Consider the following 12,582-nt stretch of genomic DNA (forward strand, 5'->3'; position numbering starts at 1 on the left):
AAAAAGTGCATTTAGTTGACCGTTAAAACTCAAGAAAAAGTAGGTATAGATAGGTCCTTGAAAACATCAGCTCAATGCTAATAGGAGTCAAATGCTAACAATTGTTAGGGGAAGAGGAGAGAGTTGTACAGCACAGGTTGAGGAAAGGGCTGCAAATCTCATCAAAAGTCTGGACCTGCATCCATGTGAGGAATGTGCAAGTGGGCTTAGGCCTGGAGAAAGTATGATTGGTGGTGATGATGGTGAAAAAACGAAAGAGATGCATTAAGTCATAGGTAGTAGCATGGAGAGGGTGAATAGGGATTGAAGGCAGCCTTCTAAACCAACAGCTGTACACCATCCAATGAGCCAACGTGGAAGGAGATTCGGAACTAGCAAAATGAGCTGGTTCCTCATGCAGAGTGTAGCTGAGCTGTGCAAGCCCCTACTACAGGTCACTGTAGATATATATTATAATAATAATTGCATATATTCGAGGGATGGTTGACAAGGGACAAGCTCACAGAAAGGAAACTCTTTGTGGCTTATTAAATACACAGACACTAGCTCCAGTTGCAAACTGTTTGCTCTGTTTCCATGATTTTCTCCAGGCACTGAGTCACATTCATTGCTGGAAACAGACCTAGATAGGGTTTTGCTTTCACCCAGGACAGATGTTTTTCAGTATCAAGTGCACAGCATTGCACACTATTTTAAGCTCATAAAACCAGGCATGTCATACATTTCAATGCCATGAACTCTCTGCAGTGTAAAAGGTGATGTATTTCAGGGAAACGCAGCTACCTGCCAGCAGATGTAAACAATCTAGTTTAATGTCTTCTGCAAAGTTAGCAAAAAGGGAGAGAGAATTTAGACTGAAGAAACAAAAAGGCAAACACCTGACTATCCCCACTCCTTCTTTCCCTGTCCCCCAGCTTATGAAGTCATTCACACCCTAACATCAAGTTGAGAACCGAATTTTGTAATTTAAAGCATCCCCTTTGCAATACCAGAAGGAGCAAAAGACAGCCAGACAGACAGAAGAATAAATGAGGGCCAGTTTGGAGATTAAAGAACCTTATGGGGAAATATGGCCTGACATTGTTTTGCAAAATGAGTAACATACAAATATGCTAATCCTCCAAGAGGGAATAACTGCTGAGAACAACATGAAATGCAAGTGACTTGAAATTAGGAAGGCTAAAAGAGGGGAGGAGGGAGAAGGAAAAGCAAATCCAATATGGTGAACAAAACAAGAAATTGTGCATGAAGGTGTTAAACTTCCTAGAAATGATTATGACAATTCTTTGTAAGCCTTGGAAATATAGTTTCTTCTTTTAATGTAAGTACAAAAGAAGTTCATTTAAAAAAATAGAAATCTGAAAACAAGGAAAGTTATAAAACAATACGTACAACTAAAATCACCTTTATTTGCAGCTATGCTAACAGCGTAAGTGTCCCTAAAACTGTAAATATTGCCATATCCGACAGACTAAATTGCACCAAAGTTCATTCACCCCCTTAACCTTCTCTCTGCCTCACTGTAAGTAACCGGTGTTTGTTCTTCCACTTCACCCTCCCCACGTTCCAAGGACTCATTCCTCTGCTACACCCACCAGTTTTCCCAGTCCCTAATTTATTCCTAGAGTCTATTTCTGTTTCATAAGCACTGCTTCTTTACTGTTAAAAGCAAAAGTATCGAGAACAGCTGTTTGATTTTAAGTTGATTTTCTCCACTTATGCTTTTTAACTCTTTTAGTGAAGTTCTTTAAGCTTTGTATGTCCTCTAAAAGAAGAGCAAAACAGAACTAAGTTTCTTTCCTCGGTTCTCTATATTCTTGCTTGTTTAAAAATACATTGTTCAAGCCAGCAAAATTTGAATGCTTGATATGAAATTTTGACAAAATAATGTAATTTGTCCACCCAGGATAAACTTTTCAGCAGGGGGCCATCTGATTTGTGAAAGGTGATGTGCTTTTATACTAACTTACTAATATATATTTGGCCATGATCTGATTGTGCACAGCAAAAAACACTCAGAAAATACACAAATTTGTGGCATGCATACCCTTATTTGGGGGCTTAGGTTTATCTCTTCAGGGTTTATATTTCAAAAGTATTCTGTCAGTACCTTATCTAATAAATGGAGGCTATGACAGTAGCCTCTTACATGCTGAAATATTTCAACTTTTAAAAGAATATCTAAAGCAATAGAGGATGTCCTTCAGGAACTGTATATGTATGCAAAATGTCATGTTTACTTCCAACTATTTGTTACAAATTCCTAATTCTGTTTGTGCCTGTCCTTCAGGGTATGCAAGTATCCTTTATTGATAACTGATGCTATACATATATTTTTAATTCTCTTTGCCCAAAACTTTGGCTGAAATCTCTTACAGCACAGCATTTTCTTTAATAAATAAATAAAATTTAGATGAAACAAGACATGGAAACTAGAACGTTTGACGTTCACAGCTTTTGTAGGAGAAATTCAGTTATGTCACACAATGGATAGCCCGTTCTTCCCTACATTTCACTTATAGGAACACCCCAGTAACTTTAAAAAAAAAATAATTAAAAAAATAGAAATTTCCTTACCACCAGACATAGTGTAATAGCACGCTTGGAATACAGGAAAGAAGTTGAACAGAAAGAGCAAACATCCAAAAACTTGGTGTACAGAAACTGTGTTTAGCAGTAAGCAGTCTGGGTGAGCAGTCACTGTTTCTCTGAGGAAGCATCATTTAAGCAAATGTGTTGAATTACGTACACCTACTTGATGCTATTACAAAGTTAGGAATGGAGATGATGATTAGAAACAAGAAAAGGGATAAAATTAAACAGAAATCATAGAAATCCTGCTTTTTCCCCCTGTATTTCTATAGCATGTGATGCATGTATTATCACACAGCTTAGAAAGCACAGAGACTCTGAGGCACTTGTGCTCTGTAACAGATTTTCTCTGTCCTCTCCTTAGTGTGAAAAATTAATGCCATTATTGAAGAGGAATCCTGTGTTTTTGGGAGCAGCTAGATATCAAGAGGTTGGAACTATGCTCATTTCTTCTCTTAAAATATTAAATTTCAATGGCACATAAAAGATAATGAGCTGATCTAAGGGGATAACCACATTAAAGGAAGATGTAAAGCTAAACATACTACAAAAAACATTGTTTTCTTATACATAAAAAATAATGCAAATTAAACTTTTTATAGGTGTTTGTTTCCAACGCTTAAAGCACAGTTGATAAAGAATATTCATTAGGTATGGTTTCATACTATTGCTAACTCTTTTCTCAGAATGGTAACTTCAGGAGGAAGAAAGATTTGAGATACTAAAATGTATTTATATTTTATATTAAAAAAGAAACAACCACAAATCTCTGTCGACATTGATGGCAGAGACTGCTCAAGTTTTTCCTTCCTTTTAAATACCTCTGTGTGTTACACAATTCTTTACTCATTGTGATGTTTTAACTTTTTCATGTGAACTAAGCAAATATAAAATGAATTGATAATACGGTATTTTGGGAAACAATAAACAGTCATGCAAGCACAGAACACAGAGGTACAGACTGAATGGAAGGAAAAATGTCAGGAAGGGAAAATAGGGTCCTGAGCAAAGAACATGCTTCTGGGAGACTGTATAGATATTTATTCCTGAAATAATGTCTTACAATTAAGTAGGATGTTTTATTTTGGACCTTTTTTTTTTTTTTTGCATTCCCATATTTAAACCCTTTGAAGTAATACTTCTTCCAACTGAGACCAGAGCTTTGTATTACGATAGCTATCGGTTACGAATGGTGGATCAAGCTTGAGAGTCAAGGAAAAGATTTGCGTTTGAGATTAGTTTTATCTGAGGCTGTGTGATATGAAGCCTGCACGAGCAGCTTTTGTCAACCATAGTCATTTGTTGCTGGTGAAGGGGCCAGGCAGCACTGAAAGCAACCTCATGCTTGGCTTTCTTTGTCACCTTGCCCCGTGGTGGCCGCAGCTTCCCACGGCAGATCCCATGCTATGGTCAAAGACCATTTTTCTCCTATGAGGTGTTTCGTTTTCACAGCTGTTGTTTCCGATCTGTAGCAAGATCTGATTAGCAGGGATATTATTGGAAAGCTTCATGGAGGCACGGGGAAGCTGAGGTTGGAAAAGACCTCGGTTCATCCAGCTCTACTCCCCCTGCTCCAAGCAGGGTCAGCTGGGTTGAAGTGGAGAGAAGAATATCAGCAGGAAAACAGATTTAAAAAAATAAAAAGCACACGCCTAATTTCTTCCGACAGTGAAATCTAGGGCCTGTGTCTGTTACAAAAAAACATGTGCTTGAACCTTAAATATTACTAATGAATGCATCATCGAATCTGACTTGCTAAACTAGGGCAAAAGAATTCCTCATCTGGGTTCACTTTATTTGCTTTTCTGTAAATTATTCCTTTCTTTCTCTCCTCTCAAGTTAAATATTGCAACTTATCACTTCTCTTACTGTAATTTTTATGGATCTTACATCTTGTGAGAAACTCAGTCCTGTTGAAATAGTGATTATACAGGAATCACAAATATATATTTTTTTTAATCAAGAATGTCTGGTTTTATATTTGTAGTCATGAAATAAAGGTGAAAACTTTGATTTTTATAACATCTAAACCAGAAGCAAGTATAATAGATCCATCATACACTTTTTAAAGAATTACATGATGATTACAAGACTTGATTATCCACATTGTTAAATTCAAGAAGTTCACCCCTGGTACATCCTATCTTCAGATTCAGTGTGTGCTTATTTCCAGTTTGCACATTTTCATTCTCTCTTAAATGTTTCTTTGCCATTCTTTCTCAAATCTTTTAGCTTGATAGCATCCTTGCATGTGGGAAAATTGTCTGTTCACCCATACTCAAACTTTTTCTATTTTTTTTTAATGACTTTTTGTGTGGAGACTTAAAATGGTGAGGAGTACCATTACTTTAAGCCAAATATTGCAGTCCTCTTTGCAGTCCTTTTGAGTCACTACATATGCATAAGTAAACCTGGCTTGTTTTCCCTGTTGAAAACAGTCCCCTATTGTATATTTACAGGGTCAGGGAGGAAAAGAGAACAGGTATGGCTGAATTAAGCTGTCCCCTACTTGTTCTTTGGCTCTTGTTTGCTGAAAACTACTGCTAGGTAATGCTCAGAGCTCTCGCTCTGTGAGGCTGGACAGAAATCCAGGAAGCCATCACCAGGTTTCTAGTGAGTCTTTCACTGAATGAAATTTTTGTGATACAAAGAATTTTTCCACCTGATTATAGACTGAACTGGTATCTACCTATGGACAGTAAATTCCCATAGTCTTAAATAAGTAGCATTATCGCTCAGAAGACTACGTGCAGGCTACCCTGAACAGAGCACATTGCATTAATGGCTAATCTTGAAAATATTACTCCTAATATGTAACTTTTCCATGCTTTAAAAAGGTTCTTATAAAAGTGTTTGGCAATGGTATTTGAAAGCAAAACTCAGATATCACGAAGTTGACCCCAAAACCCATACGGTAGCTCAGGTGTTCTCCAGACACTCTGCATTTCAAAGAAAAAAACAAACAGCCCCAAACCATTCCTGAGTGGAAAAGTAGGGCACACATTAATTAGTGACCTTAAAGCACAATGGAAAACTAACGGGGCAATGCCAAGTCAGAGTATGAGAAATTTGTGAATATTAATGGTGTTTGCCTCTGATCTCATGCGCTGAGGAATACATCTGTTCTCACCTCCCAGGGGACAAGGCTGAGGCTTTTTGACGTCTTCAAGTTCAGTGGACCTAATTAACTTCCTTCTTGTGAATTTAGAGAATTGGCTGAAGTAATGACAGAGCTGCAAGTCTTTGAGAATTCACTGAGTACGAGTGCCATGTCAGAAGAGTGAAAGGAGGCAAATACAGCACCTGTCTTGAAACTAGAAAGTATGAGAGGATTACAGCTAGCTGATTTAACTTCAGTTCCCAGAAAAAGTATAAAATACAGTAAATAAAAAAAAAAAATCAAGCTGAGGAAACAGACAAAAGGAAAAACCATAAAAACAATTGTCGTACCAGTGTAGTTTGCCTCCATACTGGCCTTGCAGGAAGAAGCAGGGATATACACGTAATACAGCTTGACATTACTGAGGCTTTTACACTGTCTCCCAAGATATTTTCATAAGCGAACAAAGAAATGTTGTTTTAGAGAAAACTCTAGTAATGAGGAGGTAAAGCTGGGTGGAAAACAGTATGAAGAGTAGTTACTAACTAAGTATTACGAGTGGATTTGTAAAAGAGTCGGATGCTACTTGGTGTTTTCACTGATGACTTGTGTGATTGACTGGAGAGGAGCACTAATCAAACCTGGAGACAGCATGAAGAGAGAAGGCTTTGCATATGTATTTACAGGAGAGGATTATTACTCAGAAGGAGACATGAAAAATGATCTGAAGCAAGTAAAATGCAGTTCAATAATAACTAAGTTCAACATCTAGGCAGGAATAATAAACCTCACAGAAAGTGAATGAGAACAGGTGACTAGGTAGCAGTTCTGCATAGGAAGATCTCAAGGTTTTAATGGGTTACAAACGGAACCTAAATCAGCCATAACATGCTTTAATGTAAAAGGCAGACATGCTTGCAGGTATGAGGTGCTTACAGAAGTGCTTGCTGTGAGACTTAGGATGCTAGCTCCTCTTGGTGTTGGTAAAGCATCAGCTGAAGGTTGGTGTCCAATTTTGTCACCACATTTCAAAAGAACAGACTCCAATCTGGAGTCTGTAGGTGAGAGTGGTCAGAACCTAGAAGATGTGTCCTATGAGGAAAGATTCACAGGATTAAGCTTGTTTAGTCTGGGAGGGAATTCATACTGAAGGACATTCCAGCTCTTTTCCCCCTCTGGTTTGCTATTCTTTTCTGCACTTGGGAGGACAGTGCCTAGCTGTTTAATTATTCCAGCTGGGAAAATAGTAAATTATTTCCTTCTATGAATTACTTACATTCCTGGGAGAACAGGTTCCTGTCTAATATTTCTGGCATCCTACCATTTGCCCACAGAGGGGAATGTTGCAGGGACCTGTCCTGGCAGGTCTGTTGAACCAGCAGTTAAGAGTTTGCAGGGCAGGGATACCTACCCATTCCAGGAGTAAAGTACGGGCTAGGTGTGGAAGTTGTAAGCTGACACTAGATGAGCTCCTTTGAGAGGCTCTAACAAACTGGTGAGGCAGCAGTACAGAGGGAAACAAATTGGGTTAAAATGACAGCATGTTTAGCTTCATTACATGACTCTGATGGAACCTCACCCTATATGCTTCATTCATTTCTGAGCACTTCACCAACAGAAAGATAATAATGCTCTGGATTGCAGTAGCCCTGTCTCATCCAAACATCTTAAAATGATTTTACATATATTAACTAAGCCTCAAAAGACACTGTTGAGATTTGTAAAGGCTCTACAGGGATCACTTTACTAACCGCATGTTTAGCAGCTCCCTTCGATACTTACACAACATTTAACAGGGCACAAAGAATGCAGGTTTTATTTGAAAACGTTGTGAAATTTAGGTAAGCTACGTATAACACTCTTAGGCATTATTACCTCATTGGGATAATGCAAAAGATTATGTTGTTCTGTGGACAACCTGAAGGTCTTGCATTGCAAATAAAACAATTATTCTATACTATTTGCTTAGACAAACAAAAAAAAATGTTCTATACTGTTTGCTTAGAGTAGCTGGTTCTTGTAATCATTGGATTGAAAGAAGAATAGTGTCAAATAGGCAAAGAATAATGACATTTAGGGCCTTGGGAAGAGGCTGCTTGCAAGACAAGCTTGGCATACTGCATTGTAGTGAGGGGTCTGAGCTTTCTGGGAATTGTGAAAAAAACACTGCTAGTGTCTCATGTATGACCAGAGGACTGAGATGCACAAGAAAGGTGCAAAAAATGGGTTCTGTTGTACAGGATGCAGCTGGTTAAAAGAAAAAAAAATCTTTGGGCTTTAGTCTATAGGGTGAAGAGCCAGTTAGTGATGCAGAAGAGCAGCAGGCTATGACTATGAGGGCATGACTTGAACTTTTATTTAAAACATAGCAAAAGATTTAATTTTTCCCCTAATCTTCTTAAAAGTGGCAAGGTGTCTTTGACAAATAGAACTTGCCACAACAACTTAGGTTTTAGTCCTGAACGTGAGCAGCATCCTGTTGTCAGCGCCATGTTAGGGCATTGATTCAGCAGTGACTCAGAAGAAAGCAGCACCTCACAGCTCTGCTTCCTAGGGCAGGCAGAATGATGCCATTCTGTGGTGGTTTCTTTGTGTGCTCCTACTCACGGTATTCCAGCCTCTTTCAGCCTTGCATGGAGTTTGGGAATTGTCACCTTGCTTTCAAATTTTAGCTGAATGGAGAATAGCCTCAGAAAGATGTGGCAGCGGCCATACTCACAGATGTAGTAGAGGAGGATTTTATTTGTACCTCTCACTTAATCTGCATTATCACCATAATTAATCTCTTTGTATTTCAAGCTAATGATTTTCCAGGTGCAGGAGAGCAGAGAGGTGTGTTTGACCCAAATCATAAAGCTCAGCCTTTCTGAGTAACAATAGAGGACTTGGTCACACGCAGTAAATCCTATCTGCTTGGAAGTTACCTCCGTTGGCTTTACTCTGATTTATAGGCACTGATCTACCAAATACTGTTTCACTTTTGCTACATCCAAACCAACATTTTTCCTTGCTTTCTAATGGGCACAATCAGAAAGAGCCAGCTTCCAAAGTTTCTGCATGAGTGAGGAGTGAGCTGCTGGAGTATTTTGCATCTGTAATTGGTTTATAAACAGGACAGAGAAGTACATGTAAAAATTATACACACTCTGCAGTGCTTTGACTCCCTGCCTTCCAAAGGCTAAATACATGTTTTGATATATTTTTTTTTTTTTGAATCTTTATGCCTTTTAAATTTTATTGCATAGATAACTGCAGAATGTCTGACTTCAAATCTAGCTGTGGTCACTGTGGGCTCTACTCAAAGGCTCTTTTTTTTTCTAGGGTGAATCAATTAGCAATATGTTTTGCAGGACTTGAAAATTTGTTTTAGATTTTTTTATTTTTTTTTGAGGCTGCATCACTGTCTCCCTGTGCTTGTTCATTTAACAGCCTAAGAAACTAGGTTATGGGAGCGATTTCGTGATTGAAAGAAGTTCTGCATAACACCGCTACTTGTGTTAAATTTCTGCACTTTGCAGCCAAAAAGTTCAGTCTGTTGCTGTTGTGGTTAATGTTTAGATTCCAGGGATCCTAAACAAATCTCTTTTTCTTTTTGCTTTTACAAAATAGATATTCTAAGATGACAGAGCACATTCTCATTTTTTCTTATTAAAAAAAAACAAAACCAACAACAACCCCTACACACTTTTTTTTCCCCAACTATCCCCTTCAAAAACTGCATTTGAGCAGCAAGCTGTTCTGAAAAAGACAAAAGCCTGTTTGTTTCAGAAAGATGTCACTTCATTTAGATTTCCCTCTCCTTTGCTTTCCTCCTTCACACCAGTGCTTTGTAATAATGGCAAATGTCTTAAGGTGTCCCTGGCAGGCTCCTGTGTTACACCTACCGTGGTGGTGTAGAGATATTTCTATTTACTCCCCAGAGTAGTCAACTGGCTGCCTTCTCGGTAACTAACACGTGGCTACAGTTTTATTATTAGGAACATAGCAAACTTATACGAGTATCTGTGCTCATGTACAAGCTAGTACTTTCTCACACCATGCTTTAACATTTGGGGCAGAGCCTGGATGCTCAGATTACCAAGATGTAGTCCCTTTTGTAATTTGCATTAATACTACTTCTACCCATGTTCATCTCCCCTCACCTGTAGGTAAACAATGTGCTTGGCTGCATATGTGACACAGGGCATCACTTGGCTGACAGCAAAGTACACAATCCTTCTTTACTCCTTAAGAAATATGTACGCCAGATATTTAAATACTTTTTGTTCTTCTATGCTCGTAATTATTTGTAAACAAAATATATACATTTTCAGCCTAAAACTCATCCAGTTCAACCTAGCTCATATCAATATTCAAGTTAGAAACACGTGATTTAGATAAATCAAACTGAAGCATTTATAGAATAAAGCCCAATTCCCTCAGATTTAATCTGTAAATTTGCAGGAGGACCAAGGGTCAAGGTGAATGATGGCTAGTTGTTATTTATAGGTTTGATAATTATTGTGTTTATAATACGAACAGTTCCTTTCTTGCTGGAAATCTAACAGTCTGAAACTAAAAAGTGAAAATAAAGCAACGCATTTCCTATGCACATAAAGAAATAAGAAACAAGTTTCCATTTGTTGTACTTAAGTTCAGTCATCTTTGCAGTTAACACATCCCACCTTCTGTCTGGCTGTCACTTCAGTCACCTCACAATATAAGAGTAAGCTCAAAAAAAGTTTTCACCTACTACCACAAAACACACAAGGCAAACATAGCATATTTAAAACACAGGCCATAGTAAAAGAAAGCTGAATGTCAAAATGTATGTTTTTCCAAGTTTTTGATTCACCATTGGAAAAACTTGAAATAAATCTGTTGTGAATTTATGAGGCATGAGACCTCAGAATTTTTAGAAATGCTTTTCTTGTCTTTCTATTATGTAGTTTTTTTTTCTTTTTTTCTTTTTTATTTTTTTCCAGGTAATGGTAAACACTGCCAGCTTTCTTTGTAACTATGAAACAGACATTGGCTTAGCTTAAGCTGGTATACACCCCATACAAGACGATCTATTTTTATTTTTTTCCTTTGGGAAATCACCTACAGTCTTCACTTTTCCCAGTAAAAGACCAATGGATCTGTGGACTTACCTGGTGTTTTCCTGACTGCTTCTCTTGGTACTCCTCACTCGCAGCTGATGAATACCTATGGGAGTTGCTGAGGAACGGGATGTAGGTGCTGACCTTCCCCTTCCCTCAGCCTGAAGTTCTTCAAAGTCAGCCTCGGGGACTTCACATTAAATAGATGAGCCAAGGCAAAAGAGTTCTGCTCCCCCTTCCGTTTGGCTTTCACGGCTGAATTCTAAAAAGCTATATGAAGTTGTCAGAGGTTTCCTCTTACCTTTTTACTGAAGCAAAACGGCGTGCTGCTGCTCCAGGACAGGATTAGGTCATTCAAACAGCCCTGCAGAGAGAGTGGAGGCTCAGCGGTACAGAGTCTCCAAAGGCTGGAAAGATCTGATCTTACATCAGGTGAGAGAAGGCAGCTGGCTAGGCAAGCCAATAATTATGATATCAGCTCTTGTTCGCCTCAGGCAATCCTGCATTTAATAAGAATACAAATATGACTAAGCTGCAGTTTTTTTTTTTTTTTCCTTGTTCTCTTGGTAATTCTTCAGAGGAGTTGGGCAGGTATTGAGCTCTAACTGTCTGGAAGGAGAATGCTCCCTCTCAACCTCTCTGTTTTAATTTTGATTTAAAATACCCATCTGTTACTGTGTTTTGCAAACCTATTATCCATCTGCGGTTATTAAAAACACTCTTTTCCTGGCATGGATTTTGCCATACTATCAGAAAGCATTCAGCTACCAGAAATAGGAACCTTTCTTACGTTTGTTCAGCCTGAACCCTCATTGTGGAACAGAATTGTGACTCCACCATAGAATGTCAAAACACGTTGTGCCCCTTAAATGTAAGGTGAACGCTAAGAGACAAATACACTCAAGGTAATATTATTTCCCCAAAACTGCGTGCTTTAGCACAATCATAAGAATAGACCTAAGTTGGAGTTTTGTATGCATTTGTGTGAGCGTGTACGTACATATATTTATGTGGAGAGGTTTGTTGTTTTGTGTGCAGGTATGTAGAGCGGAATAAGAGCCTAAATGTGCAATTGCAGGAATATGTATTTCTGCTGCCCTTACCTGGCTTGTGCATGCTCTGCAGTCCCCTGCACAAACCTGATCACACCTACTGTAATAATACTTACCTACCTCATAGGGTGTTGTGAGGATTAATTAATGTTTGTAAAGTGCTTTGAAGATGAAAAGCCTTGAATGAGTGCTAAATATAATTATCGTCATTCCACAAAACAGAAGAAACATCTTTGCGGCCCCCAGGTTATTGTATAGGTACACCCATGTTTATCTCCCACGATTATGGTAAGATACTGAATAAGGCCTTGAAACTTTGATAAAAACACACTTTCTGCTCTGGAGGACAATTAAGTTCATGCTGCTCATGAAGTGTTTTTGTGATTCCTGTTGCTGAATACGTTACACATATTTGTGACAGAAAAGATCTACCATGGTATTCACACGTCATAATAATAGGACCCGTGAAAGAAAAGACATATTTTTACCCATGATAAATGTATTTCCTATCAAGAATTTGTCAGTTTGACTTTATTAGATCTACCAGGAACTTCTGATGTTAGAAACCAAGACTTTGTCAATTTATCTGTGGGATCTTGTGGAGATAGTGAGGATGAATTGTTGGTGGATATGCTCTTTCCTGTCTGGGAGATCTCAGAGATAGTGCCGGGTAATTACTTGTCCCTTCCAAGGGCTTTCCCATTTGATGTCCCTCAGGGTTACGTGTCTACAGCTGGCAGGAAAGGTCCTGAGATGA

The 12,582-nt window shown here is 38.4% G+C and overlaps 1 protein-coding gene across 4 annotated transcripts in view; it reads right to left on the bottom strand.

Moving 5' to 3' along the window:
• Window positions 1-11,200, bottom strand: part of FOXN1 (forkhead box N1) — a 41,472-nt gene extending 30,272 nt beyond the window's left edge. For 3 of the 4 annotated variants that reach the window (XM_072025991.1, XM_027471908.3, XM_072025992.1), the window contains exon 1: window positions 11,075-11,200. The gene's annotated coding sequence lies outside the window, so the exon portion shown is untranslated. Of the gene's footprint in view, window positions 1-10,824; window positions 10,961-11,074 lie in introns of those variants that run through there. The other variant, XM_072025990.1, reaches the window with a different exon arrangement.
• Between the last annotated feature and the right edge of the window lie 1,382 nt (window positions 11,201-12,582).

This window comes from Anas platyrhynchos, chromosome 20 (assembly GCF_047663525.1).
Source record: "Anas platyrhynchos isolate ZD024472 breed Pekin duck chromosome 20, IASCAAS_PekinDuck_T2T, whole genome shotgun sequence".
In the NCBI taxonomy this organism is placed as follows: Eukaryota; Metazoa; Chordata; class Aves; order Anseriformes; family Anatidae; genus Anas; species Anas platyrhynchos.